Source organism: Dromiciops gliroides, chromosome 3 (genome assembly GCF_019393635.1).
Source record: "Dromiciops gliroides isolate mDroGli1 chromosome 3, mDroGli1.pri, whole genome shotgun sequence".
NCBI lineage: Eukaryota > Metazoa > Chordata > Mammalia > Microbiotheria > Microbiotheriidae > Dromiciops > Dromiciops gliroides.
This window is the reverse complement of record NC_057863.1, coordinates 500,686,912-500,712,036: the sequence shown is the minus strand read 5'-3', so window position 1 is coordinate 500,712,036 and position 25,125 is coordinate 500,686,912. Positions and strand designations below refer to the sequence as shown.

Below are 25,125 nucleotides of genomic sequence, written 5' to 3'. Positions count from 1 at the left end.
AACCCATGTCTCTCCTATCTCCAAGTCCAGTGCTCTGGACACTGCAATTCACTATAATAAAATTGAGTCGCTCATGGGGCTAATTTACAAGGGTGAAAAGAACCCGAACTCTGGTAACTCTTTTCAACAGACCTCGGACTATTTTTAGAGGGGTCAAACAGATTCCTTATAACTAGGTCTAGCTCCCAGACAGTTCAGTGTTTGAGAAAAAATGAGAGTTTCTTTCTCTTTGATTGTTTGGACTCACAGACCCCTTTCTATAACTTGCTGTGGACGCACAATGGGAATGAGTTAGTTTCCTGTGTTAGTGTCCAGTTAGTCCTATTTCTGAATGAGTAAACCTGAAGCTATCATTGTGTCAGTGGGAGAAACTGAGCCCATCAGCAATCTGAATAAGATTCCCTCTGTCACCCCTGAGGCACACTCTGTTGTTTGGTTTAGCAAGATCATGACTTCAGACACCTGCAATAAAACCAGTGCCTTCCCCTCCATCTGGCCATTGTCTCCATCCTTCATCACTGAGTGCATCCACATTTCCTTTAGAGCACAAGCCAAGGGTAGGATATTTGTTTGTCCTGGGCTACATCAAGCTCTTTTGCATCATCCTCCCTCTCCATCCCTCTCCACCCCTGCCCCCTCATCCCAACAAGCATCCTGTCTTACTCATATGGCAGCACTGCTGTCCCAGGCTCCAGAGCTCCCAGATCGGCAGTGGGCCAGGGTCAGTGGGGCTTGGTGACAGGGTGAGTAATGCCTCGTTTGACCAGCAGGTCAAAGGGCTAGTGCTCCTGAGACTGTGCCTTTCCTTAGATGAGAAGGTACAATGACTGGGATTGCCCCTTGGAATCAGTTTACGGGAGCTGATGGGAGAGATAAAGCACACTTGTGAAATCTGGACTTTGATTCTCTGCCAGAGAGGGGTAGGAGTTCATCTGGAGTATCTGAATCTCATTACTGCTGCTGCCTTATGGCTAGAGCTCATTATCATCATCACCATCATCAAACAACATGGACAAAAAATCCCCCAGAATGAGAAGGCACGCATAGGTTGCAAGCTGAACATTAGACAAACCTAGGTATTGGATCAAATTATTCTCATTTTTTGAGACAATTTGAAAACTTTTTAAGTCAAAATTTTCCAATGCCCTCCCCAATTTCTAAAAGAAAAGGATAAGCATATAAATGTGTCTATACATACACACATACATGGATACATATATCAATGTATATACATAATAGTCATCAAATATTTATATGGATGATTTGATAGTAAGATGAATAGAGCCCATCATCCAATCAAGAGCCCTCCTGATTGATTAAAAGCCCAGAGAGGCATCAAGGTATCATGGAAAGAACACCGAGAACCCTGGTTCAAATACCACCTTTGTTACTTACTAGCTGAAAAATCTTGGGCAAATCACTATATCTTTATGGACTTCAATTCCTTCATCTGGAAAATAAGGAGACTGGACTAGACAGCCTCTAAGGTCGCTTCTAGCTCTAAATCTCATCCTTTGATTCTACCATGGTGAAATTCAATCATTCCAGAAAAAACCCTAATTAGCAAGGGGCACAGGGTGCAGTCCTGATGGGACAGTCTCAGGAGCCAAGATCCAGACAATTGGTTTGTCTAAGAAGGAATCACACATAGTAAAGAATTTTCTGTAAACCCCATTAAAGTCTCCTTTGCTACTCAAAGAACAGACTCCAACAGAGGCGGTGGCAATGGCTGTGGTGGCCTTGGTCATGGAGGACCCATGGGCCATGGAGGCTTTGGAGGTGGTGGCAGTGGTGGTGGCAGCAGAGAAGGATTCCCTAGTGGAGGGGGGTGGTGGAAGGCAGTGGCAAGCTGGAGACTGGAAGTGTCCTAATCCCACATGTGAGAATATGAACTTTTCTTGGAGGAATGAATGTAACCAGTGTAAGGCACCTAAACCTGATGGATCCAGAGGGGGACCTGGAGGCTCTCATATGGGGGGGTAATTTTGAAGATGATCGGAGAGGTGGCAGGGGTGGCTATGACCTTGGAGGGTACTGACACAGAGGCGGGGGCCGTGGGGGATTCCAAGAGGGCCGGGGTGGAGGGGACAGAGGTAGCTTTTTAAAATTTATTTTTATTTTATTTTATTATTTTTTAATTAATAAAGTATTTTTTCCCATTACATATAAAGATAGTTCTCAACTTTTGTTTATACAAGCTTTCCAATTTCAGATTTTTCTCCCTCCCTCCCCTCCCTTCCCCCTCCCCCTAGACAGCAGGTAATCTGATATAGGTTAGATAGAGATAGAGATAGATAGAGATAGAGATAGAGATAGAGATAGAGATAGAGATAGAGATAGAGATAGAGATAGAGATAGAGATAGATACACATAATAACAATAAACATATTTCTGCATTAGTCATGTTATAAGAAAAAAATCAGAGCAATGACAAAAAACCTCAAAATAGAAAAACGTCAGCACCAAAAACAAAAGAAATAGTATGGTTCATTCAGCATCTATACTCCACAGTTCTTTTTTTTTTTTTTTCCTGGATTTGGAGATCCTCTTCTATTATGAGTTCCCTGGAACTCCTCTGTACCATTGCATTGGTGAGAAGAATATAGTCCATCACAGTAGATCAACACTCAATGTTGATGATACTGCATACAATGCTCTTCTGGTTCTGCTCATCATAAGCTCACGTAAGACCCTCCAGGTTTCTCTGAACACCTCCTGCTCATCGTTTCTTACAGCACAATAGTATTCCATTGTATTCATATACCACAACTTGTCCAGCCATTCCCCAATTGATGGGCATCCCCAGAGGTAGCTTTTTAACTGGCAAGATGAACTCAAGGGGTGAACACAGACAAGACAGATGAAAGAGGCCATATTAGCCTGGCTCAGATGCCATCTTTCTTTCCTTCCAGAACCTACTGTTGATCCCTTTATTTTATAACCTTCCCACTCAGCTCCCTATCCTTGTTTTGTGTTAGACTTTGTAATTGTAACCATACCACTAGTTCCCATTAAATGCCATTGTTTAAAAAAAGAAGAAGAAGGAATCACACAAAGGATTCTCTGTAGAAGCTTGCAGTAAAAAACGCTATAGCATAATATAAGGAATATTTTTAATATAATTAAAGCTATCCCCAACTGTAATGGACTTCCTAAGAAAAGAGTGAGCTCTCTGTAATTGGGAGTGTTGGAGCTACAACTGGAGGAGTCCTTTTTAGAGACCCTTTAGAGCAGACATACCAGACATGTTGCTCATGTAGCCTATAACACTCCTGAGTGTTTCCTAACCATATTAAAAATAAATTAGAAAATAATTGACAAAATAAATGAAAAAAGAATAAAACATAGATAATGTTACATTTTATAGCTAAATTAATATATGGTCCACAGGTATCCTTACATATGATTTAGTGGCTTCCATTTCTATTTTAATTTGATGCCACTGCTTTAGAGGGTATTCCTACATGGGGTTAGGAGAGTGAACAAAATGACAAATGTGAGAAAATAATAGGATTTGCCAATGCCCAAAGGCCCCACCTGGAGATTTATTTGGATTGATTAAATTGAGTGAGAGTGATTAAGCCACACCTACCTGGCCCTCAAGAGTACTCAGACCCCCCCCCCCAACACACACACACACACACACACACACACACACACACACACACACACACACGAACTCCTAACTAACTAAAGGATCACCCTCAAGTCATGTCAATCAATGGACCTGAATGTTACCAGCCAAGCTTGGAGTGGTGTGTGGGGATCACCTCTCTTCTGGGACTGCCTCTATTTCCTACTGCAGGGAGCTTCTGGTCTCTTTGTTGCTGGAACCTCATGGTAGTGGCAGAAGAACCAGGCCAGGTTGAATTCTGATCTCTCTTCTAAGGTAGATAGGCTTTTCTATCTTTCTGAACTCCACGTGTTCTCTCTTTTTCACTAATAAATGCTTAATGACAAACTTAGTCCTAAGGCTTCTAATTTATTAGTAAACACTAGCTAGTTTTCCCTACACTTGGGACAAGAATAAAGGTGACCACACATTAAATTTTACTCGTCACACATCAAAGGTCCCTTCTACCCTAAGATTCTCTATCATGTAAATCAAAAGACAATAAAAGATAGCAACATTGATTCTATGAGCAGAGTAAGGGTATAGAAAGAAAATGTAAGGAACAATGTTCCTTAATGAAGATCAAGCTCTCTGAATTCTCCATTCAGTTATATGAATAGTTTGATGTGTGAACCTTGGAAGTCATGTTGCTTTAGGAACTATCCTTTTCTCCAAATGGAACTCTGAAGACTATCCCTCATCACTAAACTCAAAGGGACCACATGAGTAATCCAAAAAATGTAGGTTATCCACCTCTTTTATTTTCTTCTACATTTTGTTGATTTTTAGGTAGGACTTGGGTTTCACATTCATTTCACATCTTTGAAGATGGCTAATAAGTTGTATCTTATTTACACCCATCTTAGATTTTTTTATATCTTGTGGCACATGGAGGTAAGGCCACTATTTGCAGCCATAGAGTTTCACTGGGAAAATATTGTTGTTAAAAAGTGGGGCTTTTGAAGAGAAGCTTGGAATCATTTGCTATGAAAATTCCAAATTACAATATAACCAAACCTCTCCCTATTATTCGATTATGGCCCTGATTGATTGTCTACTTATCATTTATGTCCTGAGATATATTTGGAACCCACCATTTTGACTGTGAGTTGTGATCTTGGCAACATACATTCTTCATCTGCTTTGTTTTTCTGTGGTGGGAACTTAAACACATTTGTTTTGAATGCTATAGATGACACTGAAGAAACCTTGAGATGGCCTGATGCAGTCAGTACAATTTCACCATGCCGTAAAAAGGGAATCACTCTTCCAATTTTACTCTGTATAAGACATCCTCTGCAACGTTCACAAACATAGATAAGCACATACATGTTTCCCTGTTTGGTGCCTCAAAGGGGCAGTGGATAGAATGCTAGACTTGGAGACAGGAAGACCCGTGTTTAAATCTCTTCTAAGACATGAGCTGTGTGATGTTGAGTGGGTCATTGAACTTCTCTGAGCCTCAGCTTTCTCATATTTTAAAATAAATGGATTGACATTGGTAACCACTCAAGAATCATTTCAACTCAAAAATCTACAATCCTATGAGCCTCCCTTTAGGTTAATGTTTAAGATAATTGGACAAAGTCATTCACTGAATGCTTCATGGTCACCATCTGAATGTTGCTGTCTGTAAATTCTAGCTAGTCTGTCAAAAATTCTAATGAGTGGTTGCCAATAAATTAGAAGCTTTAGCAAGAGTTTAGACTTTTAAGCATTTATTAAAAAGCATTAGCATCTAATGATCAGAGAGAAAGGTAAAAACCTAACTATTTCTAAGAGACCCCATCATCCGACCTGCCATGGCAAGGTCAGGAACAAAAAGAAGCCAACGCTTCCTTCTTCCTCCCAGAAGCCTCTCCTTGAAAACTGAAACAGCCCATACACACACACACACACACACACACACACACACACACACACACACACACAGTTCCAAGTTAATTGGCTGGTAGCTTTGATGGACAGTGCCCACGAGCAAACGTCACTCCCTGACGCCAAGGAACTGACCTTCCAAGCCACATGACTTGCCCTCAGATGTGTTCTCCTCATGGCAGAGCTTTCCTACAGTAACTCTCCAGAAGTTATCACCACTCCAATTGTCGCATTACAAAATTATCTTTTGTAGTTGCACCCCTCATAAAATCAGGTATAATTTTTAAACATCCATGAAATATACCTTGAGAAGACCCTTCAAGGATGCATTTTTTTTTCAAACAAGTCATTTTTTTTTTAACTCAACAAATACACATGGAAGGAATTCTTAGTTTTCTCACCTTTTAGTCAGTTGTGTTCATATGGATGGTTTGTATCTTGACCTGTTGTAGAGCATTCTGAACTCATATTGGTCTGATTGGCTACAGTTGGAAACATTGTAACTTGACACTAACAAAGTGTTGTCATTTTGGTCCTCTTTGAGAAGAAGGAAAACAACCAACCAGCTGTACGATTTATCAAGATATAGTCTACTATAAGAATAAAATAAAATAAAATTCTTCCTGGTACATTCTTTCATTTTCATCAAGAATATTCTTGATACATGTGTAAATCATTTTCATAAGGATTTCATGGAAAGGCTAAAAAATATTTGCTAATGATTTCCTGATCAGCCCTTTTGCCTTTTGGGGGTGAGGGGGAGAGGAGGGGGGGGTTACTCCTTCTCTAAGTTATCTTGAAAATTGATCCCTGAGGGCATTAAAATTGGGTTACATTCCACATGGATTTCCTCTGTACAAATTTGATCCAGTTGAGGCATTTTTTTCTGACTTCATTCTCTTTATAAGTGCCACTATGCTTCCTCAACTAGTACACATGGTACTAAGTTGATAGAGTTAAAATGTGGTGGCTTAGGGGCGGCTAGGTGGTGCTGTGGATAAAGCACTGGCCCTGGATTCAGGAGGATCTGAGTTCAAATCCGGCCTCAGACACTTGGCACTTACTAGCTGTGTGACCCTGGGCAAGTCACTTAACCCCCATTGCCCCGCAAAAAAAAAAAAATGTTGTCGCTTTACTATCATCAGTAATGAGAACATTTTACTACAAAAATATCAACAGAGGTCAAAGGATATGGACAAATAAGTTCTTAATATGAGAAATCCCAGCTATCAACAAACATGTGAAAAAAGTATCCTGATAACTTATAATATGAAAACTACAAACTCTTAGATTCTATCTCACTCCTGTCAGATCAGCAAAGATGATAAACAAAGAAAATTACAGATGTTAGTGGGTCTTTGGGGAAACAAGCACACTAAAGCACTGTTTGGTGGCATTTCCATTCTGGAAAGCAATTTGGAACTTTGCCCAAAATGTCACTAAAATGTGCATACCCTTTGACCCAGCAATATCACTACTATTAGGTCTATGCCCCCAAGGAGATCAAAGAAAGAGGAGAAATGATTCATATGTACAAAAATATTTATAGCAGCTCTATTTGTTGTTTGTTGTTTTTATTTTTTTTTTAAAAAAGAGCTAAAAATTAAGGGGATGTCTTTAATTGAGGAAAGGGTTGTCAAATTATGGTATATGAATATAATATAACTGCTATAAAAATAATGATGAAAAGGATGGTTTCAGACTTGTATGAACTTGATATGGGGGAAAATGGGGTACGGGTTGGTGGGAAGGAGTTGGGGTTCTTGGGAATTCCTCTTTAAAGAATTACACCCTCTTGCACACAAAAGTAGTTAGAATAAGGTGATAGTTTATTTAGGAGCAAGGGAAGGGAAGGGTGGGGGGAGGGAAACCATGAAAGAAATCCTTGGACTTTTCATGGGGAGATTTGGCATAAAGCACATGGCTCAGAGGTACCAAATCTCCTTGAACAGGAGACTGGAAGGTACTTTTATAGGGAACTGATGGGGTGGCCCATCTGCCCATGAAAAATTCCTTTAGTGAGAGAGGACCATCCCCCACTGGTGGTAGCTGGGGGAATTGGGTGAGGAGTGGAGGACCATCCCCCACTGGTAGTGACTAAAGGAATTGGGTGAGGGGTGGCTACAGATCCCTCTTCAGAACACAAAGGCCGAAGCCACACCCAAACTTATCTCCCCAGGGTAAGGGAGACCAGAATGAAGGGTAGGAATCCGAAGCTAGCTCAGTCCGATTTGGTTCAGTTTATCTCTCTAGGCGTTATCTGTCCTCTGGTTTAGTTTCTCAAGGAGAAGATTCCTCGGTGTGCCCCAGAGAAATTCTGGGGTGCTCTGCGCCCCATGACACTGGGATTTATGCTTAGTGGTGGGACCACTGGGTCAAAAGGTATCAACAACTTAGTGACTTTCTGAAGGGAGTTCCAAAGGAGAATGTAGTAGACTCATTATAGCTGGAAAGAATCTCATGAGCTATAGAGTCTTAACCCCCTCAATTTGCAGAGGACACTAAGGCCTGGGGAGATTAAGTAATTTACCCAAGGTTGTTATATATAGGTAGCAAGTCAGAATAAAAACAGTATAATTAGAATCAGTATATAACCTCCCACACTACATTTTCTGAAGAATTAAAGCTATAGTCATTACTGGGAAGAGTTTTAAATGTATTACTTTTAGACATCTGTGAGAATTTGTAAGAACATTGTCTAAGATGCATTGCTAACACTATTGTCTGAGTGTGTAAAAACCAGTATTCCACCTAGCATTTAAGTTTTGTGATCCTTTTTTTAATCTCCAACTGAGTTTTCACCAGGGGGGCAGCATCTTTGGTGTCTCAGTTTGTTTTTGCTTTCAAAAATCGAAAGAGATTTCCGCAAGCCCAGTGTGGAATGTGAGATTGGAAAGAGAACACCAGAAAAGAAAAAAAAAAAAACTTCAGAAATGCAGAATGGAGGAAGGAAGTAAAGAGAGGCCAAATGCATTCAGCTCCCCAAAATTTAACATAACCAGTCTCCCCACCCTATGGAACCCAGAGACTGGAGGTCTTCCAGCCAAGGATCAATTGGCTCATTTCAATTTCAAAGAAAACCAAACTGCCAGGAGTTGTCCTCAGTTTTGGAGTAATCTGAAAGAGACAGAGAGTGAAGCCCCCTTGTTTAGCTTCAAACTGTTTAAAAATGCAAACAACTTAGGCTTCACTGGTGGATGCCCAGATACAGATCATGGAACTACCACCTGCCTAGATTCCTTTACCCTGTAATCCAGGCCCCAATGGCTAGAGAATGAATTTGGGGTCAGGAAGACCTGAGTTCACAACCTGCTTCTGACACATAGTGTGTGGTCTCAGACAATCATGTTAATTTTCTGCCCCAAACAACTGGCCAAAACTAAATTTCAGCATGGGCGACAATCTGCAATGGTTGAGAAAATAAAAAGCTTCCTCACCTGGAAGCTCTCTACACCAATGAAATCATAGGTACTGATCTCTCTCTCCTCTTAAAAAAAAGTCACTTTAACTTCCCTTTCTGTCCTGTTTAGAATAATAATGTGTCCTCTACACCACAAATAAAAGTAAAACTTCTTTCCTCTGTTCCTCCTACTCAAAGGAAAGCAAAAGGGAAAGAAATATGGTCACCTCCCTTCTTAATAGATGAAGACTCAGAAAATCTCTTCTAAAGGTTTGTATGTACTAAATTTCACTGAATGAATAAGCATTTTATTAAGCTCTTACTATATAAGCAGTGACGGGGTCCTTTCCTATCTTTCTATGTTCTTACTCTTTAAACCCACATGTGAATGCACACACGTGCACAGGCACGTGTGTGCACACACACACACACACACACACATAATATACTATGTGATCTACTGATCACCTTGCTTCCTTTCTGCTGCTTAAACTAGACACTTCCTCCTAATCTCTACCTCCAGACTTCCTTAGTTTTCTTCAGGTCTCAACTAAAATCCTACCTCCTTCAAATAGTCTTTCCAAATCCTGGGTAAGGCCTTCCCTGTTGATTATCTACAATTTCAGATAGATGATAGAAAGATAGATAGATAGATGATAGATAAGATAGATGATTGATAAAATAGACACTGAATATATATATATATATATGTGTGTATATGTATGTGTATATATGTATGTATGTATGTATATCTTGTTTGTACATAGTTATTTTCATGTTGTCTCCCCCATTATTTTGCCTTCCTTTGTATCCCCAGAACTTGACACAGTACTTGGAACATAGTAGGCACTTATTAAATGTGTGTTGACTGTCTGACTGACTCCCTCTATCAACATAGATACATTACAGCCTTCTCTGAAACTCATAAACTTTTCAGGTAGGGGGTAGGGGAGTGGAGTGTTGTGGGGAAGAAAGGAAGGAAGGAAGGAATTATTAAGCACCCACTGGGTCCCAGGCACTATACTAAGCATTTTACAAACATTCATTTAATCTTTACAACAACCCTAGGAGGTGGGTGCTATTATTATCCCCATTCTACAACTGAGAAAACCAAGATAAATAGGGGTTAAGTAATTTTCTCAGGGACACACGGCTATATCTGAGGCCAGATTTAAAGTCAGGTCTTTCTGACTGTGCCACCTAGATTCATTTAAAAGGGGCAAAGAAAGTTTAGTCATCTTACTCAATAAGTCACACAACTGATATAGGTCAGGGGCAGGACTTGAACTCATTTTTAAAGTTTTTTTTTAATTCAGAGATTGGCTCAAGTTGCCCTTAAAAGCTTATCATTGTTCAGATGGTCAGTGTTCAAGTGCGACCTGGGCTAATAAAGCATGGCCTGAATACAGAAAAATGCTTAAATTTGAAAGAAAATGTGAGAGCAAGCTCTGGGTGGAGCATGGGATTAGTGAGCAGATACTGAAACCAACAAGGTAAAACCTAGATTTTCTCTATGGTAGAGATCACTGGGAAATAGCATGACTGGTCTTTGCTAAGTACACGGAGCTCTTATCTACCAGGCCTCAGATTTTAAGTGTCAAGGTGCCAGGAAGTGAACCATGTTCAGGGCCCTCCCCAAGGAAAGCCAAAGTTGGTCAAGTTTTCCTGCTGATGAAAATTAAAAAAAAAAAAAAAGAAAGAAAAAAAACCTGCCTTCAGTATCTTGCCAGTAATCAAACTACAAGGGTGGAGTATTCCCTTAGCCAACCCCAGGAAGTCCTCTATTCAAAGCTATTCATTAGATCAGGGCTGTACAAATAATTAGTTTTGCCTGAATTCATAACCTTCTTAAGCTGGGAGCTGATGGGCCCAGGTGGGACTACCAGGCCAAGAGCAAAGGGAGCAGTTTGGTCATTACTATAGAAACATGAGGGCTTTATTTATTTTATTTAAAAAGCACAGAACAGCTGAACCAGTGTCCAACAGACAATGGGATGGCGTCATTGACAAGCCATCTGGGTGAATAAAGGGTGGCCCCAAGTGACTGGTGAAACCCAATGTGCTTTTTTCTCAGCTGCAAATCCAGATCGACAGCCTGGAGAGGAACTAAACAACAAGACCCTTATAGGTCCAGAGCTCAGTTGGGGTTTGGGGGTGGATGCATCACTGACACAGCCAGATCCTCAGCAGATGTTTCCTGGGCTGAGCATGGCTCTGTCACCTAAGGAAGGTTGAGGCCCCAGCATCTGGCAGCAGAGTAGGAGAGAGGGCAGGTAGTTTGAACCATAGGCCTTACTAGCTCTCCCTGAAAAATATATCAGGAGCTGAGACGAAGAAAAAGATTTCCAAAAGATTCGAAAAAAATAAAAATAAGCAAAAGAAGTTACAGGAAGATCGAATTTAATAGGCATTCATTATGCACCTGCTATATACAAAGTATTTGGGAAGTTTAGAAACTGTATTGGGAAAAAATGGCTGGTTTTCATCATAACATTTTTAAATATAAAAATAATGATCCTGACAATGGTCATTTGAAAGTAAGAAATAATAATAGTTAATAATAATAGGTGGTATTTATATGGTGTGCCAGGCACTATGCTAAGCACTTTACAAATATCTAATTTAGTCCTCATAACAACCCTGGAAAGTAGGGATTTTTATTATTCACATTTTACAGATGAGAAAACTGAAGCAAGCAGAGGTTAAATGACTTGTCCAAGGTCATACAGCTAGTGTCCAAGGACAGATTTTAACTCAGGTTTTCCCGACTCCATAACCTGAGCTCTATCTACCACCCCACCTAGCTACTCCCAATAAACTATCAATGTCCTTTTTTTTTCTTTATGCTTTTTAGAATTAGTAGGAAACTTAGAGAAAATTTGGTACAACCTTCCCACCCTACAGATAAGGAAACTGACTCCCAAAGATGAAAAGTGTTTTGCCAACATCATGTGGGTAGCAAAAATTTCAAGGTAGAATCTAAGCCCAGATTCTTGGTCCCTGTGTAGTGTTCTTTCTACACTGCCTGTTAACCCATCTTTCAAATTTTACCTGAAGCCTGACTGCTTCCATGAAATTGTCTCCAATGATTGAGATTCAGCTTCGAGGAGTTATCTCCTGTCTAAATTCCTCTACCAATTAGAGTCTGTAGCCCATTTTTTTTTTGGGGGGGGGCAATGAGGGTTGTGACTTACCCTAGGTCACACAGCTAGTTAAGTGTCAAGTGTCTGAGGCCGGATCTGAACTCAGGTCCTCCTGAATTCAAGGCTGGTGCTTTATGTACTGCATACCTAGCTGCCCCCATCTGTAGCCCAATTTGAGGTTTAATTTGTATGTTGTCATTTAACTGCATTCTATGTGCATGTCTGTCTAATTTCTTGAGCTAAATTATCAACTTCCAGGGTAAGAAAGGACAAAAAAGTCTTATATTTTCTCCTTAGACTAGTATTCTCCCAAATTCAACACAGTAAATGTTCAATAGGTAGCTACTGAATTCAATTGAAACAAACTTTAAAATACTAAATTTAATCCTGAAAATGTAGTGTAGTCTCATGAGTCCTGGTTTTGGGGTCAGATGACCTCGTTTTGAATCATGTCACCAGTTACTGTGTGACTTACAACAAGCCACTAATGTCTTTGAGCCTCCCTTTGCCTTAACCAGCATTGCAAAGTGGAGAGCATACTAGCCTTGAAGCAGAGGTGTTCTGGTAAATGTTTAACAATTGACTCTTTGAGGGTGGGGGGGGGGAATGTACTCATGACATACTTTTAATCAACATTATTTATATTTTCTTCATCAACTTGTTAATTCTAGATAATGAACAGAACAATGTCAAAGTTGTAGCATTTGCCAATTTCTGAGATGTAAATGCTCATAGGGCAGCTAGGTGGCAAAGTGGATAAAGCACTAGTCCCGGAGTCAGGAAGACCTGAATTCAAATCCTACCTCAGATACTTTCTAGCTATGTAAGCCTGGGCAAGTCACTTAACCCTATTTGCCTCAGTTTTGTCATCTGTATAAAGAACTAGAGAAGGAAATGGCAAACCACTCTACTATTTTTGCCAAGAAAACCCCAAATGGGGTCACAAAGAATAGGACACAACTGAAAACAACTAAACAACAACAAATGCTCACACTAAAAATTTAACCATTGGCTCTAAAGAGCCAGTAAGGAGCTTGCTCGAGTGCCCACCTAGCTTAAAGGCATGAAAACCTGGGCTTAAATGCTGCCTTCAAATGCTCACTATCTACATGAACCTGAACAAGTCACTAAACTTCTCTGTACCTCAGTTTCCTCATCTGAAAATGAAGGGATGGGAATGACGGCCTTTTAAAATCCATTCCAAACCTATGATCCTCTATAAAACAGAGGAAATAATACTTATATTGCCTATCTCCCAGTGTTATTATAAGGAAAACTTTTAAAAAAATAAAGTGTAAAGCACTGTATAGAAATATAAGCTAGGAAGACTTTTATTACCAGCATCTCCTTGTGAAGATAAAGTACTATCATTCATTCCTTTCCTCATTGACTCACTAAATAAATATTTATTGGCTTCCTACCACATATAAGATACTGGAGTGGAAACTGTGAGGAGGTGGCAATAAGTATAATACATAGTCTGTATCCTCATGCAGTTTACAATGAAATGGGAAAGATGACATTATACTGAAATTCATTACCACATTAATATAACAGAATTCCCTTTTTTGAATGGTGGCATCAAGGAAAGCTTTATGGAAGAAGCAGCATTCCATCTTGAAGAATGGATGGAATTTGAACAGATGCAGACTAAAGTAGAAAGATATTAAAGAGATAAAAAATAAACAAAAACAGGTAAGTATGGGCTATATGGGAATAATAGTAGATTGAGACAAGATAAAGCAAGAAAATTAAAAGTAGGGTAGGGGCAGATCAAGTTGAGTTTTAAAGAAAAGATAAGGACTATTTAGAAGGAAATTAACAGGGCCAGTGGTGAAAATGAGCAAGGTATGCTAGATTAGTTTGAGACTAGTGGCAGAAAGATCATTTAAGAGGCTTGTGTGATGCACAATGAAGTCATCAAGGTCTGAACTAGACAGTGGTGACAGTAGGAATGGGGAGGAAAAAAAGGATGAGAGAGACATCATGGAGGGAATATCAGCAGGGGCCGGGTCAAATTAAAATTGTGTGGTTTCCCAGGGGCCTGAGAACAATACTCTGAGCACACAAGCTGTTTAATTGGAATGAATTGTTGAATGTCTTTGTGACAGATTGGACATGGAGGATGAAAGCAAGGGAGAAGGAAGTGATTTGCTTCCCTCCAAACTCCTGCAAAGTTAACAGCCTTGGCAAATTGGAGAACAGGGATACCATTTCCAGAAATAGGGGAGTCATATGATCAAAGTCATAAAATGGAAGTCATCTTTAGGTGTACCCATTAATTTTAAAAATCAAGAGACTAAGACCCAGAGGAGTTCTGATATTCCCAAGGCTATTCAGTTGGTGAGTAACCAAGTCAGGATTTAAATCTGAGTCTTATTTAAACTTAATACAATAATCTTTATACTACCTCATTGTGTTTCTCCAGTCTTACAGGAATAGTTTGGCAGAAAGTTATTGAGCTAAGTTTTGGACATATTGAGATTGGGGATCAGCAAGATACTCAGATAATATCTACTAGACAGTTGGTAATAAAGAACTGAAGCTAGAGAGAAATATTTAAGGCTAGATATAGAAATTGGAAATTCAGCTTCATGGAGATACTAGTTAAAGTCATGAGAATATACAAAATAGTCAAAGTAGACAAAGGATCTAACAAATCTGATCTCTTACAGCATTGTGACAAAAAGCCTGGGTGGATTAAAAAGAAGTGACCAATGTGATGTCCCTGGAATTGAACAAGGTTTTTTATTCTTTTCTACATGACATAATGAGGCATGTGCTAGATTAAGGTGCTTTTGACCATACAAGGGCTAAATGAATAGAGCCAAATTCTCCCCCATCATTCTAGGGGCTCAGAAGTTCAGGTATCTTGTGGGGGGAAAGAGTAAGAAATAATAAACTCAAATGAACTAAATCAGAGGTAGGAGGAGATGGGTTGTACTTTTTAAAATTCTGTGCAAGACAACTTCAAATGACTAAGTTGTCATGCCCTTCAAAATATTACAGCATTCTTTTTCTGGCCCAATTTTCTTATACTTTAATAATGCAAAAATGGGATATCTCCCCCCAAAAAGGAAAGGTGAGCTGTTTTCTGATCAAATGGCATTATTAGAAGACTTTATTATTCTAAGATCTATTCCTCTTATCTCAAGAACAGTTTCTAAGAACTGGTTGGCCTGGTTTATAGATAAACAGGGTGAATACTGAATTAGGGACCCCTGACCCCAAACTGGTAAGTAGTATTTACAAATGTCCCCTTAAAATATGCATCTACATATGTGTGTATATATGCATATATGTATATGTGTATCTATGCATATATGTTTATATTTACATACAGTGAATGGAATTTCCATTTTTCTTTCTTTTCAGGTCACAGTCCTAAGAAAGATTTGGGGCAACATTGAAGAATATGTAGTGGTTTCTGTCTCTCATGGTTCTGGGTAGATAAAGGGACGATTGCACAGATAAACAAACAGGCAAACACAGTGTAACCACAGATACTTGCTTTTGATGCTTCTCTTCAAAAAATTTCCATTTGATACTCATTGCTTATTGGTTCCATTTATCTCTTGCTAATCCCTAGCAAAGACAACTGACCTGCATTCTCACCTAGTATATAGATTAAATTGTTTTAGAGATTCAGTAGTGCTCATTTCACTATTCTTTCCCTTTTTACTCTTTCTGTTGTGTCTTCACATTTCTTATTTCCCGGGGTGGCTGAATAGCAAAACATTATGAAATCTCTTGCTCCCAGTACCATCTAGAAGGGTTAGTGATAGAACTGAAAATGTTGCTGGTTGCTTAGCACCTGAAAGTTACATATGATTTGGTGTTGTTGGCCCACATTTTACAGTAGTGAAAATGATAAAGGCCTTGACCAAGATGACCTTCCAAACCTGGGCCATAAGTCATATCATCTCCAGGAAAACAGTAAAGGCAGACAATAATACTCTCTTCTTTTCCTGCTCAACTTCAATCAGCCATGTTTCTTGTCTATTTTGGTACATCATGAATCAAAGGGAATGAAAAATTTGGAGCCAAGGCAGATATGAACAACTGAATATGATTATAGAGCACCAGGGGAAAAGTTGGAGTAGAACTTGGATTCAGCAGGGCAAACCCAATAAGCCTTTGCATATTCATGAAGGGTTATTAGGTATCAAATAGAGCCAGTAATTAAGCATCTTCACAAAGGAAATTGCCAAAGGATGCCCCATGAGCATCACAAACTCAACAGGTCTGAAACAGAGCTTATTATCTACCCTACCCCAAAACACCACATTTTCTCTCACTTCCACATTTTTATCAATGGCACCCTCATCATTCCAGACAGCCAGTTTCAAAAGCTGTGAGTTATATGCCTCCTCTTTCTCTTTCTCTTCTGATACCATGGCATGCATAACCATGGGGTAGAAATTCTGGGACTTAATGAGAAAGAATTTCCCTTGGGACTTCTTCCCCAAAGTACTAAAACTAATGGGAACGCTCCCCCATGTTGTGCAGTATACCAAGCCTACCTGCTATACACACCTGTGTTCCATATCCAATCAACTGCCAAGTTTTGTTAATTCTACCCTCTTCTGACCTCTTGTATCAATCTTATATCTTGCAACAATCTCCTCCTTGGTTTTATATGACTCCAGTCTCTTCCCACCCCCAATATGTTATCCATGCAACTGCCAAGCATATATCTGACTATGAAAACACCTTGCTCAGACTTTTCAGTGCTTCCCTTTTGCCTCTATGATAAATTGCAATTCTCTTTGGCATTTAAAATCTGGCACAATCTCTCTCGCTCTCTCTCGCTCTCCCTCTCAAGTGATTTTGCTTCATTCCCCCAGCATGACCTCTACATTCCATTGCTTTTCATTTTGTATGTCATTTGATTTCCTACCTCTAACCCTTTACATTGACTTTCCCTCATGCCTGGAACATCTTTTTTTCCTTAATTCCACCTTTTGGAATTCTAACCCCATCCAAAACCTAGTTTAAAGATTACCCTCTACATAAGATCTACCAATCTGAACACTTGTAAGTGTTCTCCCTCCATCAAAATTACCTTGCATCTACTTTATATGTATTTAGTACATATATTTGCCTGTGAGCATGTTGTTTTCCATATGTGCAGCACCTCCTTCTGAGATTTTCTGAGGCAGCCAGATGATGCAGTGGATAGAACATTGGTTCTGGAGTCAGGAAGACATAAGTTCAAACCTGAGCTTAGGTGCTTACTAGCTGTATGACTCTGGGTAGATTACTTAATCTTTGCTCCCTTTAGTTTCCTCAACTGTAAATTAGGGGTAGTGATACCTAATTACCTTTCAGAGTTGTTGCGATGATCAAATGAGATAATATTTGTAAAAGCACTTAACACAGTTGCTGGCACATAGTAGGTACTATATAAATGCTTACTCCCTTCCCTTCTCCTCTCTCTCTTCCAACTCCAAAATCCTACATGTAGGTAGGGTAGCCAGAGATTGATTAAAGGTTTCTCACCTCAGGATTCTAGGGGTAGATCTGAGGAGCTGGAGATTTCTAATACTTATGACCCCTCATCCAATGTGCATCCCATTATAAATTAACCAGCTAATATCTCCCCAATATCAATAGGCCAGTTGGTATCAATTAGCATTTTCAAAGGAGTAAATTACTGGGAAAGAATAGCAAGAAGAGAAATTACAACAACAACAATAAAAACATTCCCCCAAACTGGGAATTATACTCTTCCCCCCTGCACTCTGACAATGAAGAGAGTAAACTTAGATTGAAGTGGTTGGTACAAAAAAAAAAACAAAACCCCAAAACATTTTTCCTCCCCTCCTACCTCCCACCCCTTCCTAAAGTAGGAAGATATTTCCTAGAACTGGAAGTCCTTTTTGCCAGTCTCTGAGTCCCCATCAAGTTCATATCTAGATGTGGCATAGCTGATGGATGAACTAGTTGCTCTTTTGCTCAATTGTCTTGGCTATTGGGTTGATTCATCACTGGGCTATGTCAAGCAGGTCACTTGTCAGGGCTTTCCTAGCTCCTGGCCAGTCTCCACTACTGTTGCCTGTGGCTCTAACACTCTGGTAATAGGTGAGATCTCAGATGACACTGATGGATCTCTCAGTCTCATGGATCATATGGGTTCATCAATCCCAGAATACTCCCTCAGCTATGAAGAGGAAAGGATAAATTCAAAGGAGCCAAAAGAAACAAGGATTCCATGGATTCATGAACACATGGTGGCCAGGTAAGAAATAGACCATTCTATGCTTCCCCCACCCTGAGGAATACAGTAATCCTTCCCACTCAAAAACTGTCTGGGAAGAGAGTTATCATCATCCTCTTAAATCATTTGTATGATTAGTAAGATTTGGTTCAGCAGCCAAATAAAAGGGTTTTTTGCCACCATGCAGTAAACTGACAGGAAATAGAGGATACCTTTGCAGGCTCTGCAGTGGGGGTGTGGGAGGGGAGGGTTCCCCCATTACATATACCCAGAAGTAGGCTCATCAGGCCCCCACGTGGATTGGAACCAGGCAGGACATATTGGTCACATTCTAAGGTCTGAGCTTTCACGGGCCAGCATATTCTTTACAAATATAAATTCCTAGAGGTCAAGTGCTTTGGGGGTTTTTTTTTATTTTCTTTTTTTTTCTTATCTGTAACATCAATGTCTAAGACAGTGCCTAGCATGTAATGTGTGTGTAATGAATGTTTGTTGAATTAAAAAGAATTTCCTGATGGAAAGTATTGATAAGTATCATCCTATCCTGGAGATCCCCATTGTCCTTCTTGCCTCCAGTCTATGTCCTCCATCCTTCTGGGCCTTTTTGTCTAATCCTCTGCTGCCCCATTAGGGTTACTGAGATTTTCCATCCATGCTGGAGGTGAACTTTCTTCTATATGTTGTCTTCTTCAATTGAGCTTCTCAAGAGCAGAGACTACCTGCCTTTTCCTGTTTGTTTTCTTAGCACTTAAGACAATGCATGACTCACAGTAAGCACTTAATGCTTCATTCATTCATTCATTTGTCCGTTCAAGTAAATTATAGGGGGGCAGCTAGGTGGTGCAGTGGATAGAGCACTGGCCCTGGATTCAGGAGTACCTGAGTTCAAATCCGGCCTTAGACACTTAACACGTATTGGCTGTGTGACCTTGGGCAAGTCACTTAACCCCAATTGCCTCACCAAAAAAAAAAAACCTAAAAAATCAAGTAAATTATAAGTTCATTAGAGTAAGGAATCATTTCATTGTTGTCTCCCTACTGCCTGGCATAGTCCTTAGCACAAAATAATGCTTAAATTCTTTTTGGTTGGTTGATTAATTGACTCATTAATAGGAGGGATTGCTGCCTTTTTTCTTTCTTTTTTTTTTTTTTTAGTGAGGCAATTGGGGTTAAGTGACTTGCCCAGGGTCACACAGCTAGTAAGTGTTAAGTGTCTGAGGCCGGATTTGAACTCAGGTACTCCTGACTCCAGGGCTGGTGCTCTATCCACTGCACTATCTAGCTGCCCCAGATTGCTGCCTTTTTAAGAGAGTTTGGACTAATAGTTTTGTTTCTAAACAGGGAGTTGTAGTAATAAATGACTTTTCAAGGTATGTTCTAGCTTATTGATACTATACAGATGTAGTCAAACAGACACTGGCAAATGTAGATTGCATCTGTAGGTATAAATGGGAATTATGACACGCATTATATTCATACACACATATTGTATGTTCATAAATATGCATGTGTCAGCAGACTGGTATGAAAAATGTCTAATAAAAAGGAATATGAAGTTGATGCTAACTATTCCATATGATTTATGAAGAAACGGATAATAATAGCCTGATGTGCTAATATATACACTAAGAGGTCAAGATCCTTTCTTGGATCTCAGAGTCTCAGTGTTTGTAGAAGTGCTGGCAGTCTTTCTGCATTTCCATGTGTTCAGAGCCTTTTCCCAGGGGTTATGGAGGAGAAATATATCAGCTTAGGGTGGTGAATAAGGGAATCATTTCATCCTTTTCCTTGCAAAAGGAAGTCATATCATTAAGGAATTTCTGTCTTAGTGGCCTGGAGAAGCAGTATAGCTTGACCTCAATCTATCACTATCAATGAATCAGCAAGCATTTATTAATCACCTACTGTGTAGCAAACACTGTGCTAGGAACTAGGGCTACAAGTACAAATAAATGGTCCTTACTAACAAGGGAACCTGGCCTTGAATGCAGACTCTGTCACTAAATGCCTCCAAGATAGGCAAATCCCTTACTCTCCCTGGTACTCTATATCTTCATCTGTATAATGAACGGGTTGGTCTAAATGATCTCCAAGATACTTTCCAGTTCCAGTTACTCTAAGTGCCATGTTGGCTACTTGTTCCATTTTTGCTGAAATTGAGGTTTGCCCCAAAATAAATACTTTTGAGGCTCCAGTTCAATTTATAAACATAAGACTAGGTCCAAGTTCATTTCTTGGTCTGTTTCACAAGAATTTCCACAGTAATAAACAACCATTGGTTCCTATTAAACAATGAGGCATTGTGGTATAGTGGAAAGATAACTGAACTTAAACACAAGAAATATGGCTTTGCATCTCAGCTCTGTCCCTTCTCAGGTATATGGCCACAAGCGAGTCATCCAACTTCTCTGACCAACCCTTCTAACATCTTCATCTATAAAGTAAGGATGATGATACTTCTATTATTTATTTCAAATTATTATTATGAGTTGTACTTTATAAGCTTTAAAGTAATATGTGAATGGGATTCTTACATTGCATATTACACTTGCAGATATAAAATTAAAGACTAAATCATGTCCAACCATGGAAGAATAATTGGAACAATCCATACTTTGAGCATGTTTCTAGTTAGACTTTCATATGATTGCTTGTTTTTATATTAAGATATCTGACTTTCTTTCAAGTCATTCTTTTTTTTTTTTTTTGGCAGTGCAATGAGGGTTAAGTGACTTGCCCAGGGTCACACAGCTAGCAAGTGTCAAGTGTCTGAGGCCAGATTTGAACTCAGGTCCTCCTGAATTCAGGGCTGGTGCTTTATCCACTGCACCACCTAACCCCCACCCCCCCCTCAAGTCATTCTTAATCATGATTAAATGATAGTTTAATTTTATAATGGACCTCCAAAGATCTTTCCCTGCTAAGTGGTACAGTGGATAGAGTGCTGGGCCTAGAGTAAAATAGATGAGTTCCAATTCAGCATTATATACTTACTGTGTGACCCTGGACAAGACACTTAACTTGTGTCTGCTTCTGTTTCCTCCACTGTAAAATGTAGATGATAATAGCATCCACCTCACAGGGTTGGTATAAGGATGACATGGGATAATAATTATCAAGTTCTAAGTGCCAGACAAACAGTAGGTGCTTAATAAATGCATGTTTCCTTCTCTCCCATGATGGACTTCCAAAGCTACAGGGAGAAGCTCACCTAGGCTTCCTCACCCTGGGTGACTCTAGTTCATGTTTTCCTGTATATCCTTTACAATTCGTATACCCAATATGTGTAGAGTCTTTATTGAAAACTTTTAATATGATCTATCTATCAGTTATCTCTTGTTCTTGATATGGAATTGGACCTCTTCCTTTTCTAGTCATGGACCTCTAATGAAATCCCTCAAGCCTTTCCTCATAAACAACTCTTTTTGGGGAATCATGCTACCACCTCTTCATGCCTACTTGGTGCCTCTCCATTGCCCTTTGGATCAATTCTGTATGGTATTCCACAAGACGCAGCTATGTCATATCACCAAAACATATTGATGTCAAAAAGATGGGTCTTTGTTCCAGGGACAAGGCTGGACAAGGAAATGTGAATTTCCACATGGATGTCTAAATTTACATCATTTTGCCTTTCACACTGTGGCCTTAGGTCCAAGCAACACTTCCTTAAGCCAGCAATGAACAGTGACAAGTACTTTTTAAGGGCCTTTTTTGTGTAGGAATTGTATTGGGTACTAGAAGACACAGAGGCAGAAAGAAAAGAAAAATGGTCCCTACACTCAAAGGGCTTACATTCTATGAGGCACAGGATCACTAACAAATAATTAAGGATGATGTCTAGTAGAAGCCCCAGTTTATGAATTTCCTAGTTATTTCCCTGCTTAGAATGTCAGTGGTGTGTATGTATGTATGTATACATATGTGTGTGTTTATGTGCATATATATACTCACACACACATATAATCCCTAAAATATATACCAAGTTATTGTCTCCTTTTGCTCATAGTAAGCTGTCATCTATAAGTTGGGTTACTTTCAAGTTAATGGTAAGAAATTTCCAGTTGAATGTAAGATTTTCTCTTGATTCATATCTCACGTCCAGTCACAACACAAAGGACTGCACATTCACATGCACACGTACACTTACAAGTATTCAATTTAGAGTAGCTAACCAGAAAACTGACTTTGTAGCAAACCTGCCAATGGGCAAAATGCCGTAAGTAGTTTTTATTACCACAGATGTTTCAGCATTCTAGGCCAAGTACCAGTGGCAGGGATCGTAGGCAAGGAGAGCAGTTCCTCAGAGAAAGGGGTTTTATAAGAGGACTGGACCATGCTGGCCCATATACCCAGGCTTCCTTGAGCTGGTGGGGTAGAATTTGGAATCTAATTTGGCAATTTTTGTAGTTGTGTGTCTATGTAGATTTATGAGTCTATAATATATAGGTATGTAGTATATCTGTATTAACATATGCCGCCAACACAGGCAATCTACATTTGCCTAAATGGATTTGCACATGTCTGTGTTGAGACATAAGTATAAAGTTATAGAATCCAGGCACAAATAACAATAGCAATCCAGTCTTTATGCCTTGAATCTGGATGAAGTCATAGAATCTAAGAGCTGGAAGGGACCTCAGAGTGTTATCTAATGCAACTTGTACTTGAACAAAAATTCTTCTGTGGCATAAATGAATAAATGAATGAAACACATTTGTTAAATGCTTGTTATGTGCTAGGCACTATGCTAAGCACCAAGGATGCAAATGAGATCGGAGAAAGGTAGTCGTTGACCACAAGGAGCATATATTCCTCCACATAAAAGGGGAACACTAGGAAAGTTAGTGAGGAGGTTACATATGCCATGTTAGAGTTTAGAAATGACCAGGAAACAGAGTGCTAGCCAGGTTCTGGACAATAAAAGGTTCAAGTTCATGTATCAGAATTGAGTCCTAGCGCAAAGTTCAAGTTCCAATGGAAGGGGTATGAGGAAGATGGCCAGAGTGTAGGAGGCATGTTTTGAAAATGGATTACAAGGGGGCAGCTAGGTGGCACAGTAGATAAAGCACAGGCCCTGGATTCAAGAGGACCTGAGTTCAAATCCAGTCTCAGACACTTGACACTTACTAGCTGTGTGACCCTGGGAAAATCACTTAACCCTCAGTGCCCTGGGGAAAACGAAAACAAAAAAAAAAGGATGGTGACCAGGCTCTAAGCAAGATAACAAGTGTTCATTTAGCCTTCACTTAAAGCCCTACAAAAATAGGGGACTAAGCACCCCCCTAAAATAGGCCATTCCACTTTTTAATATTTCTAATTGTTGGGGTAGATAGGGTATTCAAGGAGAATTATTACCTCTGGTAGGAGGACTTGCTAAACCCTGTTCAGGGCTGTGCCTTCATCTTTGGTAGCTGCTTGGCACTCATCTCTAACCTATGGTTCCAAGAGGCTGGAGCATAGGCAGCAGCCACACCCTGGGAAACTGTCTGGGCAGAAAGGCTAAACTAGGTTGAGGGTAATCAATGGGCCATAAACCCATTGGTGAGTTAGGGAAATGTCTACCCCAAGCATGGGAAGACTTTCCCCAGTGTAATGAGTAGAAGAGAAGTATTTGTTCCAACAGCTATGTAGCACTTGGAGTTCGGTTAGACACTGAAGATACCAAGATCATCCACTGCTTCCCAGGACATCATCAGTCATCTTGACTTTTGTCTTACCACTGGACTTCAATGACTTTGGAAGGCAGAGTGAGGATGAGGACTTTGTACAACTCTGCTCCACTTCTAGTTCATACATGAGTCAAGACAATCACCCTGTGTTGTCATTGGTCATTCTTGAAAATGAAGGACAGGGGGCAGCTAGGTGGCACAGTGGATAAAGCACCGGCCCTGGATTCAGAAGAACCTGAGTTCAAATCCGGCCTTAGATACTTGACACTTACTAGCTGTGTGACCCTGGGCAAGTCACTTAACCCTCATTGCCCCACACACAAAAAAAAAGGACAAACATCATTAATTGTTAGGAAGTTTTTCCTTTCATCAAGACAAGATTTGCTTCTTCACAATTTCCAGTCATTGCTTCTAGTTTTTCTCACAGAGGCCAAGCAGGACAAGTCAAATAACACTTGCAAATGACAATCCTTCAAATACTTGAAGATAGTTATCACATCCCCACAAAGTCCTTTATTTTCCAGCCTAAACACACACATTTGCTGCAACTGCTCTTTATAAGGCATGAACTCAAGGTCCTTCACCATTCTGGTTGACTTCCCCTGGACCCTGAGTAATTGGCATCAGCCTAATGGGATTTACCTTCATGAGAACATTACTAACATCACCTTTTCTTTTCCATTTAATTTTGATTTAGTCTTCATACATTCATTTAATAAATATTCATGAAGCATCTACTATGTGCAAAGCACTCTAATAATTTACATTTGTATAGCATTTTAATAGTAACTGGCATTTCTATAGTGCTTTACAAAGCACTTTCCTCAAAACAACCCTGTGAATTTTGCAAGAATTATCTCCATTTATAGTGTCTGGAATCAAAGACTCAGGAAGACTCAATGACTTGCCCAAGGTTACCTACTGAATCTCAGAACCATAATTGAAACCCTGATCTTCTGACTTCTGACTCCCAGCCAAGTGACCTCTCCTCTACACCCACCATGCTCTATGGCTTGCAAAATGTGTTGCTGTTCATTACCTCATTTGAATTTGAAAAAAAAAAATCTGAAGGGGAGGCAAGATAGGTATTATTGTTTCAGTTTGACATGGGAAGAAAGGGAAGCTCTCAGAAATTAAGTGACATGGTTAGTAAACAAGATGAAACTATTACTTTGTTATGGACCTGGGGTACCTCAGGATTT

The 25,125-nt window shown here is 39.7% G+C and overlaps 1 pseudogene; it reads left to right on the top strand.

Annotated features, from left to right (window-relative positions):
- Window positions 1-331: 331 nt before the first annotated feature.
- Window positions 332-2,879, top strand: LOC122747828 (annotated as a pseudogene).
- Window positions 2,880-25,125: the final 22,246 nt, after the last annotated feature.